Source organism: Asterias amurensis, chromosome 14 (genome assembly GCF_032118995.1).
Source record: "Asterias amurensis chromosome 14, ASM3211899v1".
NCBI classification, from domain to species: Eukaryota; Metazoa; Echinodermata; class Asteroidea; order Forcipulatida; family Asteriidae; genus Asterias; species Asterias amurensis.
Window position 1 is genome coordinate 15,564,010 of NC_092661.1, and position 8,123 is coordinate 15,572,132.

An 8,123-nucleotide genomic window follows, 5' to 3' on the forward strand; every position below is an offset into this window, starting at 1 on the left:
GGAATCATCAAGCAAGATCACTTGACAGTCTTTCTTAAGTTGGCGACAGTCCAACAAATAATAAGTAACAAATTATACACACGTAGCATCAACCAGACATGATATTCTATCCTATGAATTTGTTTGTGCACAAGGGCCACATAGTGCAGGGTTCAGTTGACTTTTCAGCCCATTATTTACAGTTTTTGTTCTGATTTTTCCAGTGTGAAACAAAATGGAAGTCAGACTATTTTGGGGAAGAATATCATGCCTGGTCAACATCACTAGATGTTACTTAAACAGCTAGGGCCGATTTCACAAAGAGCTAAGATTGATCTAAACTGCAAATCAATCGTAGTGGCTCAAGTAGTGTGTGATGTCACATTATACAAACACTACGATAAAGGCCTGGTAACACATGCCAAAATAATAACGAGAACAAAAACGAGAACGGTAAAAATGTACGCCCGCGATTGGTTGAATAAGCTTGGGCGTATTCTGCGTGGAGCAATTTTACCAATAGAATGCGTTCTCTTTACATCGTGATCGTTATCTTTTTCGCTGCAGACTCGTGACTCGGCCTTAATACTGACAATTTGTCTTACGATGAATATTATTGCTTTGTGAAATTGACCCCAGTTGAACTCATGTTGAGGAGAGTCATTTATCAAGACTTGACAAGGTCCTTTGACGGGTAGCACATTGTCCTCCGACGGGTAGTACATTGATGGGTAGCCATTGTCCTTAGACGGGTAGCACATTGTCATTCGACGACGGGTAACACAGTCCATAAAGGGTTAGTTGGCCTCACCCGTCCGTCATAGCAACACACTTGCCAGCCGGTAAAGAGCGTCTGGCTATACCGTATGTTTTATAACACAAGTCCTTCAGCTGGTGGTCCACAGGCCAATAGATGTTGACTCTTTCCCACTCCTCTTGAATGGTTGATCTACTAGTAGCTGAATCTTCTGGCAAGAAAGAGTCGCCTGGCTATACTGTATGTTTAACACAAGTCCTTCAGCTGGTGGTCCACAGGACAATAGGTGTCTACTCTATCCCACTCCTCTTGAATGGTTGCTCTACTAGAAGCTGAATCTTCTGGCAAGAAAGTCCTTCAGCTTGTGGCTCACAGTCCAAGAAGTGCCGATTAGCCTATCCCTACATTGTTGAATGGTTGAACTTGTGGCACAGACCCATGTATATGACACAGTCGTTCTTCAGCTGGTGGACGGACCAAAAAGGTCATCGTCTCAATCTGCAGAAGAAAGTAAACAATTTTCAGAGATTACTTTTGATATGAACTCTTTTAACACAAGTATCAGTAATTGTGCTGACGAGTAGTTAAGTCCGAATGCTATAACAACTTGTTCTCCACTGAGCTCCAGTCAGTGCTTCTACTCAATGGACATAATCACTCAACATAGACAGGCGAGGTTTGTGGTAACATCATGTGTAAATCTCTTTTGAGTATTGCTGATTCCGAGAAGAACCAGTGGTTGCCAGGTCAACACCTGATAGTTCTGATCGTCATCAGGAGGATGCATACGAACAGAGTATATCTGATCAATGATGATGAAGGAAATTAGAGCATACTGATCGAAACATTGATTTGTCAACCATCACTTCCTCTCAGAGATGTACACATGGTGCTACTGCAAACTTCATCTGTGCCCAATAACATAGAGCTGCTAAGCACAAATATTTGCTTAGCATGAAATGTTTGCCTTGATAAAAACATGATTACCAACCAAATGGCCTACTGATTTTCAGGATAAGCAAACACTAGCTGAATACCAGTAACAAGCAAAATACAACAAATGGAAATTTGGTTGGTAATCCTGCTTTATAATCAAGGAAGAAATTTAACTCTAAGCAAATTTTTGTGCTTCTAGCAGCTCTATAAAATTGGGGCCTGGTTCTACTCGCACCATGCAAACTTTTGAACCCTATGTATGACACACATTCAAAGTATTTTCTTGTTGTGCTTTTTGTTAAACCTTTTCAGAAAAGCTTGAGCTTTTTTTTAAGAAGCTTTCCACCACCAGTTGGTTGTATTGGATTGGAATGGATGATTTAAAACACTCATAGGTGCCAACTCTGGAATCATAACTATTTTGCTGAATTCGTGGGATAAAACTCCAAAGAAAAGTTTCATAATATTTATTTTCAAATTTACCAAGTGGTTTGTTGTTGGCTCTTTGCAGCTGTCCATTAAGCATTTGGGTAGTCTGAAACATCCATATGTCACTTGAAGGGCTGATCTTGTAGCGGAGAGTAATCTGGCTAGACTTGACAGAGCAGCTGGTGGTACAATAGTCCAAAAGTATATCTCATCTCCAATGTCATTATCTCAATCTGAGGTAGAAAATAAACCATTTTCAAAAGTTATTTTAATTAACTCATTTAATCCAAGTAATAATGGTTCTGGGCCCAATTTTAAGAGCTGCTTAGCATAAGAACTTGCTTAGCATGAAATTTCGTCCTTGATAAAAACAGGATTACTAACCAAGTTTACACATGATTTTCAGGATAAGCAAGCAACAGCTGAATACCAGTAACACTCAATATGCAACAAACGGCAATTTGGTTGGTAATCCTGTTTTTAACAAAGAAGAATTTCATGCTAAGCAAGTTTGTGTGCTAAGCAGCTCTATGAAATTGGGCCCTGGTGATATAAGTCTAGCCTGAATGCTCCCATTTGTCTCCTCCATCGCTCCAATCACTTCGATCTTCAGCTGATCATGCACAGAAAGCATGCCACAACATTCCAGGTCTGCATGTTTTTTGTGTAAATCTTATGCAAAAAGTTTGACCTCCTTGGTTGTGTAAGGTAATATTGCAAACTAAGGGATGGAAGTAAATGTGTTCTGTCAAGTCAACATTTTGAATCTTGTTGAGGTCTGCATTCTGGAACATTCAAGGGACACGCTGCCTTGGATGAGGCGAGTTGGTCTTTGAAAAGCGTTTGAAAACGTTTGTTATGGAATGCATATGGTTAGATCGACAGTTTAAAAGAAGAATATAAATGATCAACACAAACATGCCTTTAAATCGCACGGTTATCCTTTGACGCCACATAGAAACCAGGTCGGCCATTTTGTGGAGTCAAAAGTTTGACTCTACAATGGCCGACCATGTAAGTTCGCGACGTAAAAGGAAAACCGTGCAATTTCGAGGCATGTTTGTGTGGGTTATTGTATTCTTGTTTAACAGGGTCTATCTGTGCATTTTATAACAAACGGTTTCAACTGCTTTTCAAAGACCAACTTGTCGATCCAAGGCGACGTGTCCCTTTAACTCCTCCTTTACCAATTTTGTTACATTTTGTTTTCAAACTTACCTATAGCAGTCTGTTGTTGACTCTGTGCTCCAGTCCAAAAGTTGTTGGATCGGCTGGACATCCACACGTCACTTTAAAGGTGGAACTTGTACTACAGAGTCATCTTGGTAGCTGACAGTACAGGCTCAAGATTGGGTGTTTGTCATCTCAAACATCATGGTCTCAGTCTGCAGTAGAAAATAAACAATTTGCAAAGATTACTTTTTGATATGAACTCTTTTAAAGGGAAGGTACACATTTGGAAATTACTCAAAACAAATATTAACTTAAAAACTTACTTGGTAATGAGCATTGGAGAGCTGTTGATAATATGAAACATTGTGAGAAACGGCTCCCTCTGAAGTAGCATAGATTTTGAGAAAGGAGTAAATTCTCACTAAAATAATAAAAGACTTCTAGCCAGGAGTCTTTTATTCTTATCTGAAAGCACACAAGTTCGTTATAAAGGCTGTTTTTTCTTTCATTATTATCTTGCAACGTTGATGACCAATTTAGCTCAAATTTTCACAGGTTTGTTATTTTATGGTTATGTTGGGATACACCAAATGAGAAGACTGGTCTTTGACAATTACTTAACGTGTACCTTCCCTTTAATACAAGTTTCTGATGAACAGTTAAGTCTGATTGACTGTGCATAGAAAGTCTCCTCCAATAAACTCCAACTTTGTTTTTGAACGCACATCATGCCCTTACATTCCAACTATTCAGTTTTTTTTTTTGCACCGTGAAAAATCTTCCTTCCAAAACCTTCATCTCCTTTTTTAATGAAGTTTTCCACCAATTGGTTTTATGGTGTGTTTGTTGCAAACTTAAGGTTGGGGATGAATGTATGCTTAATCAAAAGTGATGCCTTCGCTAAGTTTGTTGGCTGAACACGCTGAGCCTTCTTCTCTTAAGTTTTAGAATGAATTTTGCCAATATATATTTGGTTTGCGGTAATGTGTGTATCTACTTGCCAGGTAGAGTTTGTTCTTGGAAAATTGTCTTGCTTAGTTCTACTGTCGTGGAGTAGAGTCGTTCGGGTGTTCGGGAGACTTCTCAGTTCTGAAAAGGACTGTCCTGCTTATTAACTGTTACCTGGGCGGACGGTAAAGAAATAGGCTGGGACTACTACTTTTACTACCCGAATTTTGTCAACTTACCAAGTGGTCTAGTTGGCTCAATGCATGAGTATTCTCCATTGATGCTCATCCTAATGGGTCCGGTTGAAGCCCCGTATCTTCCAGCAATGTTCCTTCAAACATCTCCAGTTGTAGTCACTACATCATCAGAGACTTCTCAAAACTGAGGGAAAATTAAGAAGGCACAGACAAGTTTAACCAAATGCATCTACAAACATACATTATCTTCATGATGATAAGGAGCCGAGTTCCATTGTTTAAGAAAGGAGTTCAAATTGTTTCCATTTACAAACAATAAAAGCAAGTAAACTGATTCAAGAACCTCAACGGTTGCCTGGTCATTGATTTGTTTTAAAATTTCAAATAGTAACATTTTGACTGAATGCTGAATACAAATGTCTTTATACGACTTGAGAGATTTGTTTGAGATTCAGAATCTGAGTATAATGGTCTTGTTTCCTTCCCGAGTTGTTGTTCCATTTAGTAGAAAGATTCTTTAAAGGGTCTGGGTACTTTCTGTAGGACACAAAACACAATGTCCACAGATTTACATTAAACTCACACTGTTTGAACATAAAGCTTCCCTTAAAATTATTTTAATTGTGAGGTGCTGTAGTTTTTTGAGATGAGTAAAACAAGTCACAAAAATCATTTTTGTTTTTTCGTGACATTGTTTTACTCTTTCCACAAAAACAACAGCACCTCAGCAAGTAATAATTTAAGGTAAGCATTCTGCTATGATTACCTTAAAACCATGTAAGTTTAATGTAAATCTGTGAACATTGGTGTACATAAAGTACTCAAGTCCTTGTAACTTGTAACTTATATAAACCGATACATTACCAAATCTTTTGCATGGCCCATGCCAGTTCCTGCTGGTTGGTATCTCCTCAGCTCAGTGAAGATTGGGCAGCACACAACCTCCTTCTTATCATCTCATTCTTCAAGGAGAAAACATGGATCTGCATTTTGGGAGAATCGATATCTGGAAATGTTAGCATTTTGGGGTCACATCAATTAGTTAAAGTCAGGTTCATCTGACCCATTAACCCCCAATTTTTTCCAAACCAATGTCATCTAAATCTCCAGTGCTGCCCCCAACTTTTAAACTCTCTTCCCAGCTACATCAGCTCTCCACAGAGAATAGAACAATTCACAAAACTCAGCTCAAATCCCATTCTTTTTCTATTGCCCTGTTGTTCAGTTTAATCCTTTTGTTTGTCTATTGTTAGTGTATTTATTGTTAATTTGTTGCTCTTCGCATTTTGTTTTGTGTAAAGCGCATTGGTATTTCTTTCAGTTACGAAATGCACTTTAAGAAGTAGCTATTATTGTTATCTACGCTGTCCCCAGAGCTTCCAGCTGTCAACATTGCACATCAAAATCGCTTGCCACAACGCTTTGCTTGCCATTTATATTCATACAATTACCTCATAGTTCATTTGATACTTTACATTTGTTGCAAGTACTTGACCCATGACCTTGGGTCACAACTGGGAGACATCAGAAGGAGTTTCAACATTGTCCGTCTTCTCATTTTCTGCGTTTCAATAATCTTCCACATCATCCAGTTTGGCAAAAACAAGATGAGGACTGCGGGAAAACAAAAACAAAGAAAGAAACCTAAGTGGGGGCCATGTCAAGCGCTGTTGGCAAAAATGGTTGAGAAAATTTTGGTAAGAAGCTGTTGAGAAAACGTTGGTTAAGAGCCCTGTTGAGAAAGCGTTGGTTAAGAGCCCTGTTGAGAAAATTTTGGTTAGAGGCTGTTGAGAAAATGTTGGTTAGGAGCTGTTGAGAAAATGTTGATTAAGAGCCCTGTTGAGAAAACGTTGGTTAAGAGCCCTGTTGAGAAAACTTTGGTTAGAGGCCTGTTGAGAAAACTTTGGTTAGAGCCTGTTGAAAAAACGTTGGTTAGAGGCTGTTGAGAAAATGTTGGTTAAGAGCCCTGTTGAGAAAACTTTGGTTAAGAGCCCTGTTGAGAAAACTTTGGTTAGAGCCTGTTGACAAAACGTTGGTTAGAGGCTGTTGAGAAAATGTTGGTTAAGAGCCCTGTTGAGAAAACTTTGGTTAGAGCCTGTTGAGAAAATGTTGGGAGGCTGTTGAGAAAATGTTGGTTAGAGGCTGTTGAGAAAATGTTGGTTAGAAGCTGTTGAGAAAATGTTGGTTAGAAGCTATTGAGAAAATGTTGGTTAGAGGCTGTTGAGAAAATGTTGGTTAGAAGCTGTTGAGAAAATGTTGGTTAAGAGCTATTGAGAAAATGTTGGTTAAGAGCTGTTGAGAAAATGTTGGTTAGAAGCTGCTGAGAAAATGTTGGTTAGAGGCTGTTGAGAAAATGTTGGTTAGAAGCTGTTGAGAAAACGTTGGTTAGAAGCTGTTGAGAAAATGTTGGTTAGAAGCTGTTGAGAAAATGTTGATTAAGAGCCCTGTTGAGAAAATGTTGGTTAGAGGCCGTTGAGAAAATGTTGGTTAGGAGCTTTTGAGAAAATGTTGGTTAAGAGCTGTTGAGAAAATGTTGGTTAGAGCTGTTGAGAAAACGTTGGTTAGAAGCTGTTGAGAAAACGTTGGTTAGAGGCTGTTGAGAAAATGTTGGTTAAGAGCTGTTGAGAAAATGTTGGTTAGAGCTGTTGAGAAAACGTTGGTTAGAAGCTGTTGAGAAAACGTTGGTTAGAGGCTGTTGAGAAAATGTTGGTTAGAGGCTGTTGAGAAAATGTTGGTTAGAGGCTGTTGAGAAAATGTTGGTTAAGAGCTGTTGAGAAAATGTTGGTTAGAGGCTGTTGAGAAAATGTTGGTTAGAAGCTGTTTTGAAAATGTTGGTTAGAGCTAATATTTAACCTTTTGCCAACGAACCTGTTGAAAGAGTAGAGAGTTAGTCCTTTCTAAATAATCTAGGCATATCTAAATACTCTAGGCCTTTCCTTACCACTAATACAAACCCATGCATTGCTGACATCTTTTCTCCACGGATGATCTGTTTTCTTTTCCCTCTGGTCTTGTCTCTCATCATCTTCAGTTCTTGTTTGTTCTTTTTTTTTTTCGCTTGGCATTTATTTGTTCTTGATATTTTGTTTCTTTTGCAGCGCTCGCAGCTAATGTGGTTTAAAAATATTTTACAATGATCCCTATGAACAACTAAAGGCCCTATTGGAAGATTTTAAAAAAAAACTTGTTTTTGCTACAAGTTTTGTGACACTTTTTTTCTTGTACTTGAACTTTGATCTAAATAAGAAAAGGTTACAGCTTTTTTGTTTATTTTTTTGTTTGGTTATTACTTGTAAATTTTTAAAGACCTAAAGTTAAAAATGCCTACATTCAAAAGTGATGTAATGCTGATATTAGGAGTGTAAATATTTATTTAGCTGTGCTAAATTATCTATTTACTACCTCCTAAATCAAACATTAATCATCAAAAAGAATGGTGATTGGACAGAGATAATTATTTGACACCTAATTATTTTTGATACAGTAAAAAGGCCTATAGCAGCAAAGGGGCAAAATTTTCAATTACTTAATTTTAATAGGCTTACATTCATAAGGGATGGAATGCTGATATACAGTTAAGAAATATTAATTTAGCTGGACTAAATTATCTATTTATTAATCCTAATATCAAACATTCCTTGTCAAAATGAATGGTGATTGGACTAAAATTAATGGACTGTAAAGGAACGAAGTTTTTTATTTGT

General features: G+C 37.9%; 1 long non-coding RNA gene across 1 annotated transcript; it reads right to left on the minus strand.

Annotated features, from left to right (window-relative positions):
* Positions 1–471: 471 nt before the first annotated feature.
* On the minus strand, positions 472–5,403 carry LOC139947206 (uncharacterized). Its single transcript, XR_011787331.1, has 5 exons — positions 5,284–5,403; positions 4,462–4,603; positions 3,320–3,486; positions 2,156–2,334; positions 472–1,234 (listed from the first exon to the last, which is right to left on the minus strand). It is a non-coding gene; the product is annotated as an uncharacterized lncRNA (long non-coding RNA).
* Between the last annotated feature and the right edge of the window lie 2,720 nt (positions 5,404–8,123).